The 12,981-nt window shown below is 40.4% G+C and overlaps 1 pseudogene; it reads right to left on the bottom strand.

Annotated features, from left to right (window-relative positions):
* Positions 1 to 556: 556 nt before the first annotated feature.
* Positions 557 to 1,844, bottom strand: LOC111173706 (gamma-secretase subunit APH-1B pseudogene; annotated as a pseudogene).
* Between the last annotated feature and the right edge of the window lie 11,137 nt (positions 1,845 to 12,981).

Genomic DNA, 12,981 nt, shown 5'->3' with positions numbered 1-12,981 from the left:
GCAATTTATTACTGTAGTCAGAAGCACAGCTCACCATGTTCTCACGAAACAGGGTACAAGTGAAGCATGGGAAAACAGTTCACAGAGATGACAGCCCTTTAGCCTTTTGTCACTTCAGAACTTCAAAAGACAAAGGCTATCCAGGATTTGACGTTCAGATACTTGCTTGTTAAGCACAAGCTGAGTTAGGAGATAGCTAAACGTCTGATTCTTACTCAGTTACAGGGTTCTCAGGAAGTTCCTATTTGGACATCGATGGTTCTCAAACTGGCTGCACATCGAAGTCATCTAGGAAGCTTTAAAAATTACCAAATGCCCAGATCAATTAAATCTGGAGGGTGGAGCCCAGAAATCAGTATTCTTTATGTTTCCCCGGGTGATTCGAACATGCAGTCTGTACACCACTGATGTATCCCTTTCAGAAAGCTGTTGCATGAAAGCCATATTGTATCCAGATAATTTTGTTTTTTCTAACCCCCACCAGGAAAAGGGAGTTTTAGAAAAAGGCACAGCTGTGCTTCTCTCAAGAGGCAACTTAGTGTCTGGTAAGCGCTGGTTCTCACAGGTTACCTGGAGCGCGGGTTGAAGAGGAGGGAGCCCTTGTCTTGGCAGAGCAGGCAGAGCTTCAGGCTTTGGCAGCTGCCTCCAAAAGCAAAGGATGCCCAGATGCCCCTGAGCATGTACGCTGACACCAGATTTAATCCGTAACGAGGATGTATAAAGGTCAGGGCTGACACCAGCAGATGGGTGGGAAGAACTACAGAAGGGCGTACCACTTTTTCTTCTCACAGCCATCAAAAAACATGAATGCCCCAGAACCCATGCAGCAATATGATCACCAACGTCATGAAAGCTGAATTTACGGAAGAACTGGGGAGGGTGTCCATGAATGCCCACTGTGCCCGGCCCCAAGGAGTCAGACAGGGTATTTACAAAGGAAAATGCTCCCCTCATGATTCCAAAGCCCAAGCCAGAAACATAAGCCAGCAATCGCATAGAGGGTGCTATGTCATCTGGGTTTATACTCTTCAAACCTTCACTGGCTTTTTTTTTAAAGTTCGTAATATGCAAACTGGAACACTTCTTGGATAAGGACTGAGACTAACATGTCAAAGATCAGCAGATATTTCTGTCTTGGTCCATCTTTGTTGTCAGCAGTGATTGCTGCCTTGGACCAAACAAGGGAGGAAAGCAGCAGAGACACCAACCAGAAGCTCTGATGCTGAGCAAGATGACGCGCAAGGGCCCAGCGGTGACGGTGAAGATGTAGAGGGCTAGCACAGGACCGAAGGCTATGAAGGCGCAGCCCAAGAACTCGGCCACCGTCAAGGCCATCACCCGGGGGCCTGGGGGGCAACGCAGGGGCACCAAGCACTGACAGAGCTGAGCCTGCGGGCAAAGGCACAGGGCAGAGGGGAGGGGCAGAGGCGGGTTCTGTTGCTAGATTTTTTCTTAAAGCTGGTGAATTCTCTCTTCCATATCATCTGCTCTATTTCCAAGGCATTCTTCATCTGGTTTATTGAGTTCTTTAGCTCCAGAACTTCCGGGGTTTTTAGCATTTCTACCTCCTCGGTAACATATTCCTTCTGTTCGTTAATTTTACTCCTGAACTCACTGAACTGCCTCTCTGCGTTTTCTTGTAGCTTGTTGAGTTTCTTCACAACAGCTATTTCGAATTCTCTATCAGTTAGATCACAATACTTCATCATGACTTTAAGTTTGGTTTCGGGAGAATTGTCATTTTCTTTTTGTCATACTGTGTTACCATGGGTTTTCATGGTGCCTGGTAACTTGTTTCTCTGACAACACATTTGAAGTAGTGAACATCTTTCTTGTTAGGTGAAGCTTTGTTGAAAAATTACCAGGTTGATAATCAGAGGACTTTCTCTTTTTTACAGTGGGTGGTGCTATAGCACAAGCTTTTGGTTTCTCCTCCCTGAGTTGCCTCTGGCTGTATTTGAGAATCGGCACTTTCCACTCTCCAGCGCCTCTGCCAGAGGTGTCGTCAGGGATTATCCTCCCAGGATCGCTGGTGCCTTGCCCCTGCCAGTGTTGCTGCTGTCACTGATGTTGCCTCTGAAGGCACCAGGATGGCAGGAACTTCCACCATGCCCAAGGTCACACCTGGGTTGTGGGCATGGCCACTGTGGCTGGGGGAGGGAGGTGGGGAGGGAACAAGGGTTAGGGGTGTCTTCTCTGCATCTAGGGTTGTCGGGATCGCAGGCGCTGCTGTCATGGCTGGGGATTCTGGAGTCTCGGGCACCACAGTGGCTGGAAGGACCAGGGTCACAGGCCCTGCAGCCACTGCCGCCGGGTTCCTTGTGGCCATGGGTGCCACTGTGGCCAGGAGGCCACAGTCACGTGCACCTGCTCCTCTGCTGCTACGAGTTCCCTGGGGCTGCACCTCAGCTTCCATGGCCGGGGGCCAGGGTCACAGGCACTGCCTCCTTGCTCCCCCAGTTCTGCCTCTTCTGTGTGCCCCAATCCCCCAACCTCACATGTACAGATGTGTGGATCTCTCTGGCATCCTGGGGTGTTGGAACACCTTGGCTGAGGAATCTTTGCTGAGTTACGGATGTTTTAGTAGCTGTAGATTGAACCGGAAAGATAAAGAGCGTGTCTCTTGTTCCTATATCCACCATGTTTTGACCACTAGTCTGACTTAAGAATTTTCCTTGCCACTTGGTCCTTATTATAATCCTATTAACTATGAATCTGTGAGGAAAAAACTGGGCCTTAAGAAGTTAGATAACTTTTCCAAGGCCACACAGCTTGTAAGCAATGAAATTGGGATTTAAAACCACATCTGTTTGATTCCAAAGCCTCTATTTTTTCATCTTTCAAAAAGGAGGTTTAATTGGATAATCTCTGAGGTTCCTAGAGATCCAGATTTCAGTGAGTCTATGGGTGGAATAAAGGATTATCTCAACAAGCCTGGGTTGTGCAAATCTTGCACATTCCAAAGAAAATTTTGGTCCTTGTCTCATTCCTGAGAGATAATCTCTAAGACTTTGCAACATCCTGCCTAATAAGAGTATTCCTGTTTTTCTGGGACCTTGGACCACTCCAGATAATTTATACTGACAATGTATATTTATTTATGGTGGGGCCGTGTACCATGTAGTAATCGCTTGACCCTTGGAGGGGTTGGAGATTGAGTAAATAAGGCCACCCATATGGGCCATCAACCATGCCAATGTGACCAACCCCCAATAAAAACCATGGACACCAAGGTTTGGTTGAGCTTCCGTGGCAGAAAGTACTTCATGTGTGTTGTGACGTGTCACTGCTGGGAGAATTAAACACGTCTGTGTACCTCTACTGGGAGAGGACGTTAGAAACTTATGTCTGGTCTCTCCTGGACTCTGCCTTATGAACATTTTACTTCTGCTGCTTTTCATCTGTATCCCTTTGCTATAATAACCCATAGAAGTGAATATAACAGCTTTTCTGAGTTCTGTGAGTCCTTCTTGCTAATCATTTAATCTAAAAGTGGCCTTGGGGATTACCAGCCATACTGTGATTATTCTCAATTGTTTGTTGTCAACTCAGTATTACTGCTTCTTTGCCATCCAGAGAACCCAAGAGTGACATTTCTCAAAATTACTTTCCCCATATGATTATGAGGATTTTCCAATGAGAGACATTTTCATTAAACTTGGAAAGCAGAAGAGAAAGAGAAGCTATATTTGGCAGAAGAACTTACAGTCAGATGCACAGACCAAGAATCAACAAACTTTTTCTGTAAAGGGCTAGATAGTAAATAGTTTAGTCTTTGCAGGCCAAACATTCTCTGTCACAACTACTAAACTCTGTCACTGTAAGGCAAAAGCAGCCATAAACAATATATAAACAAGTGAGTTTAGCTATGCCCCAATAAACTTTATTTATGGACACTGAAATTAAATTCCATGTAATCATCACATGTCACAAAATATTCTGCTTTTTTTTTTTTTCAACGATTTAAAAGCATAAGTCTATTCTTATCTCCCATACTGTACAAAAATAGGTGGCAGGCCAGATTTTTCCCATGGCCATAGTTTGCCAACCCCTCACACAGAGAGTCAGCATATTTACAGTGGTGTCTTAGTGAGCTCTGAAGATCCAGCCATTTCAGTGTTTCGGGATGGGACTCTCAGAAATGGCTTCTCTGATTCAGATCCCCTAGCCTTTCAGATGGTTTGTAGGTCTTTAATTTCCTCTTTTAAAACAGTTCATGCTTGAAATATACAGAGTGATTTCTGCTTTCATGACCAAACTCTGGCTCTCAGAACATTTATTATTGGCAGCAGTTTCAGTAAAATAGAACCTCAAATAAGAGAATCTGCCATTTGTTCTACAATCTAAATGAATTTAAAAGACGTAATAACCTCACTGCTAGTAAAAAGTGCACTTTTTGGTGCACAACGTGCAGTGGCAAAATCATTCCTAAAACTTCCACTTCTAGTTGCCTAGAATTAAGGATCTAGAGAGAACTAAGTGTTGAAAGACTAAAGGACTATTGCAATAGAATGTTCTAGTAGGAAGTCTGATGACAGGGACTAGAGAGCTGACTGAATACATAACACTGCAGCTTACAGAAGGAAAACTTTTAAATTCTCCAGAAGTCAGAGAACCAAAGAGCCTTTCGGACTGTCCTGAAAGAACCTTTTATTTCTTGTAGCTACAGGGTTGAGATATCTGAAAATCAAAACCGAAATATGATCCTATCGTTGGCTGGATAACTATGAAAGTTGAATGCACAGTGAACTTTGTCAAGCATCTTTTGTAAAAGTTTGGGTGTTGACTGGGAAAGAATGGGACCATGAGAATTGGAATGGGGCACTTGGAGAGATTCCAGAGGGAAGAAGAGACCATTACTCTCTCTACTGGCGGTAGCAGGCAGATGCTGAGATGATGGATGAGAAGCACACAGCACTTGGGGACCACCCACTGCAATGTTGCTGGCTGAGATTATTGGCAGTGAGCTTCTTGACATGCCCTTCCCTATCCCATCTGACAGGTGGGAAACCTCTAATCCCCTATATTCAGATAGAAAGAGTAATTTCTATTTGCTTAAAAGAATGCTCACTAATATAATTACTAAACATGTTATCCAAACTATTAGAAAATTTGTTAATGTGACATTTCACTTCTCAGCAATGCTAAACAAAAGGATTGTGCAAACCTGAAAAAGTAAGCCATGTTGCTAAAACAGGTAGGAATGGGTGGATATTGGTGAGTGTTCCCAGCCATGCATACCATATATAACACATTAGGACCCATGTATGTTTCCTAGACAGATAACTGAGGAAAGAAATTTTCTCTGCACTAAGAGCTTTTGAGTCTTTTTATCTTTGTAGCTCAAGACCCTGTGCACTCAGTAAATGCTTATTTAGCATTTTGATTTGCTGAGCAGAATGAATCCCTCCCTGCCCAACTGTTATTGACAACTTAATAGTCAACAATTAATATTATCAGTAATAATCAGCAATATAGCACTATTACATTGAAAGTCCCAAAGTTGGGGGACTTCCCTGGCGGCACAGTGTTAAGACTCCACACTCCCAATGCAGGGGGCCTGGGTTCGATCCCCAGTCAGGAAAGTAGAGCCCACATGCATGCCACAACTAAGAGTTTGCATGCCACAACTAAGGAGCCCACGTGTCACAACTAAGGAGCCAGAGAGCCACAACTAAGGAGCCCTGGAGCCGCAACTAAGGAGCCTGCCTGCTGCAACTAAGACCCAGTGCAACCAAATAAATAAATAAATATAGTAAAATAAATAAATAAATAAAAGTCCCAAAGTTGGCCTGTCTCACAAAGACCTTCAGATGGGGTCATGGATTATTTATTTTGTTTGGTCTAAAGCAACCCAACTTTCACTTCATATTTGCAAATTTGCAAATTTCTAAACAAGGGAATTTTAGAACTTGGATATATTCAATGAAATTATGACTTGTTTTCCAAAATTTATGTGAATGTATTTTAGAACAAGAAGAACACCCTATTTCTACTGTCAAGATTATTTTCCTTGCTTTAAACATAGTATGCCATGATTTCAACCTAAATATATTTTTAAGGAACGTATACTTTTCCATAGAATTTAGCTTTCTGTACTAAGATCTTTGGAAAGAATTCTATTGAATATTTTAAAATTACATTTGTAAAACTGCTATATGAAGGATTTTTAGTAGCATATTTTGGGTTATAAAGTTATTTTACACACATACAATAAAAGCCTCTCCTTGTGACATGTTTCTTCATCTAGTGGTAATATCTAGGAGACTCTTGATGCTAATAAAGTTCAAGAAAAAATACATAAAAGAAGAACACTCAATCAATCAGCATTTCTGGATATATAAATGTAAACATTTTATGGAAAATAACTAGCACTACTGGCCAATAGAGCACTTAGAAAAAGTTCAACAAAATAATGGAAAGAGCTCAACAAAATAATGGAAAAAGCAGTATCAATGTGACATGTCTAAAAAAAATAAATAAAACCAAATTATATCTGTTTATTTCTTTCTGAAGGCAGCATTGGCCATTTAATGTCAACATTCTGAATTTATTTCCACTGAGAGTAGGCACTTTGAAAGTCGGGACTTCAGTTCACCACTTCACTCAGCACTTAGAATATCACGCGTAAGTAAAGCCCTCAATTAGCATTCTTTTAATGAATGTAGCATGAATGGATAGAAAAATTTTTGTTACATTTTATTCTACCTTTATTTTTCCTCCACCCCACCCCCACTCATTAAAGTCTGCATTTTTTTAAAGTTTAAGGACTCCATGTCTGCTCCAGTTACTATTAGCAACCTCTCAAACCACATATCTTATGTTTGCTCAACATCATCACTTAAATAACTTTCTTACAGACACCTCAAACTGAACCTGGGGTCTTTCCCTGCACTCTCTCCCCTGCCTACCCCCAAGGTGCCCCCTATCTCAATAAACACTACAACAATCTACCAGCTATCACGAAGGATCTTCTTTACCTCTTCTTTTTTCTTACTCCCTAGATCCAGTCACTACTACGTCCCATAAGTTTTATTTCCAAAATCCTTTGCCAATCCATCTACCAGTCTTTCTTTCCACTAACACTAATGCAAGCCACTCAACTCCATACTAACCTGGCAAAAGGCTTTTAATTCTTCTCTCTGCATTCACACTTGCCACTCTAATTCATTCTTTGTAACTCAGCCAGAGAGATCTTTTTAAAACTCACACTAATTCAAGACTGGCTCCTGTTTAAAACTTTTCAATGAGGATAAGAAGAAAAGGGAACCCTTGCTCACACTCAGTGGGAATACAAATTGGTGCAGCCACTATGGAAAACAGTATGGAGGTTTCTCAAAATATTAAAAATAGAGCTACCATATGATTCAGCAATCCCATGCCTACGTATATATCCACAGGAAATGACAACAAGATATTGAAGAAATACCTGCACTTCCATGTTCACTGCAGCATTATTCACAATAGCCAGCACATGGAAACAACCTAGGTGCCCATCAATGGATGAATGGATAAAGAAGATGTGGTGTGTGTATATACATCATTCCACTACACAATGGAATTCAGCCATAAGAAGGAAGGAAATCCTGCCACTTGCAACAACATAGATGGGCCTGGAGGGCATTATGCTAAGTGAAATAATCCAAACAGAGAAAGATAAATACTTCGTGGTATCACTTATACGTGGAAGTTTTTTAAAAAGTCAAACTCTTAAAAACAGAGAGCAGAAAAATAGTGCCAGAGGCTATGGGGTGGGAGAAATACGGAGAGGCTGATAAAAGGGTACAAACTTTCAACTGTAGGATGAATAAGGTCTGAGGATCTAATGTAAAATATGGTGACTATAGTTGATAACATTGTCATATATAATATAAATTTGCTAAAAGAGTAGAACAAAAATTTTCTCACCAAAAAATAATAGTAAATAAACAAATATGTGCAGTGGCAGATGCGTTAATTAAAGATTGGGGGAATTCTTTCACCATGTATATATATCAAATCACCACAATGTACATTTTATTAATAAATATCTTACAATTTTATTTGTCAATTATACCTCAATAAAACTGAAAAATAGGGGCTTCCCTGGTGGCGCAGTGGTTGAGAGTCCGCCTGCCGATGCAGGGGACACGGGTTCGTGCCCCGGTCCAGGAGGACCCCACACACCGCGGAGCGTCTGGGCCTGTGAGCCATGGCCGCTAAGCCTGCGCGTCCGGAGCCTGTGCTCCGCAACGGGAGAGGCCACAACAGTGAGAGGCCCACGTACAAAAAAAAAAAAAAAAACATCATCCCAGCTTCATTACTGCCTATTCCCCTTGTAGTAAATTGACAGAACAGAGGCATTAACATAGCACAAGTTTCTTGCGCACAAAAAAGATTACTACCAACAGCGTCTGCCAAGATGTCCAAACAACCTCTCAGCTATCTTCAGCCAAGCAGAGAATAATGCTGCTTTTTAGCTACTCCCTAAATCAAGTGTCTTTAACCACAGATTTTTTTTTTTTTTTTAAAGTTAACTCTGCTGGAAAAATATCTTGGTTGGGGCTAGTTCATTTCTCTTATCTGTGTATTCAGTAGAACCATATGTAAATTATAACAGATAAGATTTGGGATAAAAACTAGAAGGCATATCTTGATGACATATGGTACAAAATAGAGAGAAAGAAATTACTAAAGTTGCTCTTGTAATAATTTCTTCTGTCAAGTTTTAAGAATAAAATTGACCTAAGTCAATTTAGCCATTTCACAATTGTCAGCTTCTCTTTGAGGACTGTTGATGCCTCCAAAGACGAGAAGTAAGTGAGAGTTATAGGTCTCCTACCTCATGACCTCTCTACCAGGTAGACCAGGATGAAAGCAAAATTTGGACTGAATTCTGTTCTACATACAAACTTTTTTTTGCAAGATTCATATTCCCTGCTCACACAAAAGCTAAGATACCTGTACAATATTTCTAGCCAACCACATATTTCATAACCCATCAATTCTCCAAAGAAACATTATTTCAAATATCTCTTATGCTAATTAACGAACGATTGCAGATTTTGGTAACAATATTTGAAATGCTGTGGTCAGTTATTTCTATAGTGTGGGTTCCTGAATAGTCTTTCAAATGCTAATTAACCACTCATGGAGTGTGTGTTTCCGATTAAAATACTTCAAATGTTCTAATCATTCCTATGATGTAGGTTAAACAGACACGCACTTCGACATTACTCTGACTTACGCACTAAAGAATTTTTTAAATGAATTAACCATGGATCTAACAGGATCTAGCCTAGATTAATTTAGATAAAAGCCTCCTTGGGAAAAGGAAGGTTGACTAGCTGACATCCTGTGGTCTTCCTCTTCTTGGTCAGTGACTCTTGAACACCTTATAGTATACCCTTGGGCAGCTTTCAGAGAGAGCTTTGTATCATGGCTATATGCAGCATGATAAAAGTAACAGTTTTTATGGCTGGCCGTCAGAGGTCAGTAAACCCCTGCTTATTCAATATTTTCCATTTGCCATCGTTTTTTTTAGAACAAGAAGAGTTATAAATTAATTTACATGCAGCTTGGGAGAGTTTTCTCAATCTTTAAAGAAGTAAAAGAAATAACAATTCTCCAAAGAAATCTAGAAAATTCTTGACCCATGGGCAGAAGGCTCTTTCCCCACTTCAACCGCCATCTTATGTATAACTTAAAATTAAAGCTTCTAAAAAAAATTAAAAATTTAAAAAAAATCAAAGCTTCTGCATAAAGTCTAACAGAGTACTCCTGGATTTAAAGCAAGGATTCAACCATCATCATTTCCATTTGCAGGGGAAAAAAAGAGAAAGAAAAATTCAAACTAAAACTTTTAAAAGAATGTAGATTACTAAGCTAAAATATAATTCCTATTATTTGTTTTCTTACATTAAGTTCCCAACTTTTAATTATTTTAGCTTTACAGTGATCTTTGAGGTATGTAGGGAGGTATTATTTTCTCGGTTTTACAGAATAAGAAAGCAATACACAGCAGTATGCAACTAGCCTGAGGTCCAAAATCTGGTTCATAACCCAGAACCCTCAATATGTTTACCTTCTTTAAACTTCATTACAGGCTACCTTATATCTTTATTACAGCACACATATGCTTATTTATGTCCTTCTCTACAATGACAATGACAATGACATAGTAAACTCCTTTGGGGCAGGAATCCAGTCCCTTCTCAATCACCCCACAATAACTGGAAAGTTAATCAAGAAATTCAATTTGCTAACTAAATAACTAAATTGAATTTGCCTGGTCTCTGTGTCGTCCCATAAACTCTGTAGGACACACACACACACACACACACACACACACACACACACACACACTGGTAGGCATCCCCTCAAACCTGGAGACACTGCTGGTTGCATGATAAGTCTGAACAACATCATAAAAAACCTGTTTATTCAATTCTAGACATACCAGCTATGTTTATTCACTAGAGCAGATCTTCAAACAAATTGATTTTGTACCCCAGCAACAAAAATATATAGGCATGCATCCCTAATATATAGATATGTATTTATAAATTACAAATATGCATATCCATTAATATTTATTTATATTTCAAAACACACTCAAATGGAAAAAATAAAATAAAGATGAAATAAAAATATTTTAGGTAATTATATATTTTATTCCTTTACAAGGGCACAAAAATATTTTTTGATCTCTCTATTATTATAATAGTATTCTATAATACCAATATGATTGAACTCTTACCTCCATGTTTATAATTTACTTATAAATTACAAATATTTAGGAACATTTCAACACACACACAACAGAATTTTTAAATGACTGAAAGATATGATAACATATTTTAAATAATTCTGCATCATCCTTTTAGTGCCACAAAAACACCTTCTTGTTCTCACATCATTTTTTTCTCGGATTATTGCAATTCAAAGGCTTCAGTTTATTTAGCTACTTGGTTTAACAGCTATAGAAGTTAAAGAAGTAACCCCACAAAAACATGCTATAATATTTGCATCCATTCATACTTCAAATAGTGTTTAATAATTTTGCATGTTATTATACAAGATTATATTATCATTGTTTTTAATCTCATAATATGAAGAAATTCACACTAATAAAAAATAGTACTACCATTTTCTTGTAGATGACTTATGCTTGTACTATTAGTATTATACTTTCTTATAGTCTTTGTAAGAATCTCTTTACACCACTGGTCCATTGGGGAAGATTATCTTACTTAAGCCAGATAAAATAATATCTAATTCCCCGGCACTGTCATATGTCACAATGCACTGAAATAGAGGAAGGAGTGAGATAAGACAGCCACTTGTGTGTGAGCCTCTTCCTGTGGGCGGACTCCTGCTCTGCTCTAAAAGTATCTCATCTACCTCCACAATTTGTGACCCTTTGACATGTGCACTGAACCGAGTGTCAATATATATATGAAATATTCTGAAAGCTTAAAGTCCTTTGTACAATTTTAGCAAAAAAATAAAAAGAAATTCAAATATTTTCTTTTCATATGCCAATGGGTCATTGTGCCCACACCTAAGGCTGACACCCCCTTCCTATCCCCTGCTTTGGTGACCACTGCTAGAGGAGGGGTCCAATTAAACACAGGACCTCCACAGTAGGGCCTCATGGGTCCACAACAGGGCCAGGCCCAACCAGAGGCAGAAAAAGTCACTGCATTTGTTTTCTACTGCTGCATAACTATAGTGGCTTAAAGCAACATGCACTGATTATATCACACTTCCTGGGATAGGATTCTGGGCATGGCTTAGCTTAGGGTCCCCTGCTTAAGGTACTCCAAGGCTGCAACTGAGTTATTGGCTGAGGTTGGGTTCTCATCTGGAGGCCGGGCTGTGGAAGGATCCACCTCCCCACTTGCATGGTTGTTGACAGTATTCGGGTCCTTGTGACTGTAGGATTGAGAGCTTCTGGGTTTTGCTGGCTGTTGGGCAGAGGCTGCTCTTAGCTCCTAGAGTCTGCCCAGAGTTTCCTGACACATGGGGTTCCTCAACGTAGCTACTTCCTTCCTCACAGACAGCTAGGGAGAGACAGAGAACCAGCAAGACCAGAGCTACAACTTTATGCAATGTCATCACATGATCATTAACTCATAATCATGTCCCTCCGTCACCTGTGCCCTAACATTTAGAAGCAAGTCACAGGTGCCACCCAAACTCAAGAGAAAGGGAAAGACACAAGAGAATGACTATTAGGACTTGGGGATCTTGGGACCACCTTCAGAGTCTGTCTTGCCACCTCACTACCTGCTGTCAAAGATGCAAAAATAAACACTGAAAATAACTCGCTTTTTAAATGAGCTTAAGCTTAAAATCTACCTCCTTGTGCAAGAGTTACCAGCTGAAGCAACTCCCAATTATATACACTTTAGAAGGCTGATGTTTCACAATTTTTTCAGAGCAGGGTCTTCTGTTGGCATCTGAGCGACAACCTCCTGCATTCTCTGTGTTATATTTCCTGGAACCCCTTGCCAAGAGGATTCTGAGTTACATTTCATCAGTGGGAGGCCCTCAGTCAAGGTCTGGAAGGCAGAAGGGGGGATGACGGACCCATCCTTGCACCCACGTTGTGTGGCTGTGAGGTTTTGCAGCAGCCTCCAAACATTTCCTTTGGTGCTCGCAGCAGGGGGGACCACCCCAAGTTCTTTCCTGCAACTTCCTCACTCTCTGAAAGTTAATGGCCCACCTGATCATTAATGTCAGCTTTCCCTTACCTTCTCTTCTCCTGCCCTTTTGGCAACATCTAATTACCTGAATTCAAACCCCTCCCACTTGAATCTACACAGCAACTTCTGTTTTCCCGACTGAACCTTGACTCTACACAGGGTTAAAGTCCTTTTTTTTTTTTAAATGTCGGTTCATTGGTTTGTTTATTTATTTATTTTTGGCTGTGTTGGGTCTTCATTTCTGTGCGAGGGCTTTCTCCAGTTGCGGCGAGCGGGGGCCACTCTTCATCGC

Source organism: Delphinapterus leucas, chromosome 11, assembly GCF_059928025.1.
Source record: "Delphinapterus leucas isolate spDelLeu-1000000601 "Yukka" chromosome 11, BTC_Dleu_Yukka2, whole genome shotgun sequence".
Lineage (NCBI taxonomy): Eukaryota > Metazoa > Chordata > Mammalia > Artiodactyla > Monodontidae > Delphinapterus > Delphinapterus leucas.
The sequence above is the reverse complement of the archived record's forward strand: the minus strand, read 5'-3'. Positions and strand labels throughout refer to the sequence as shown.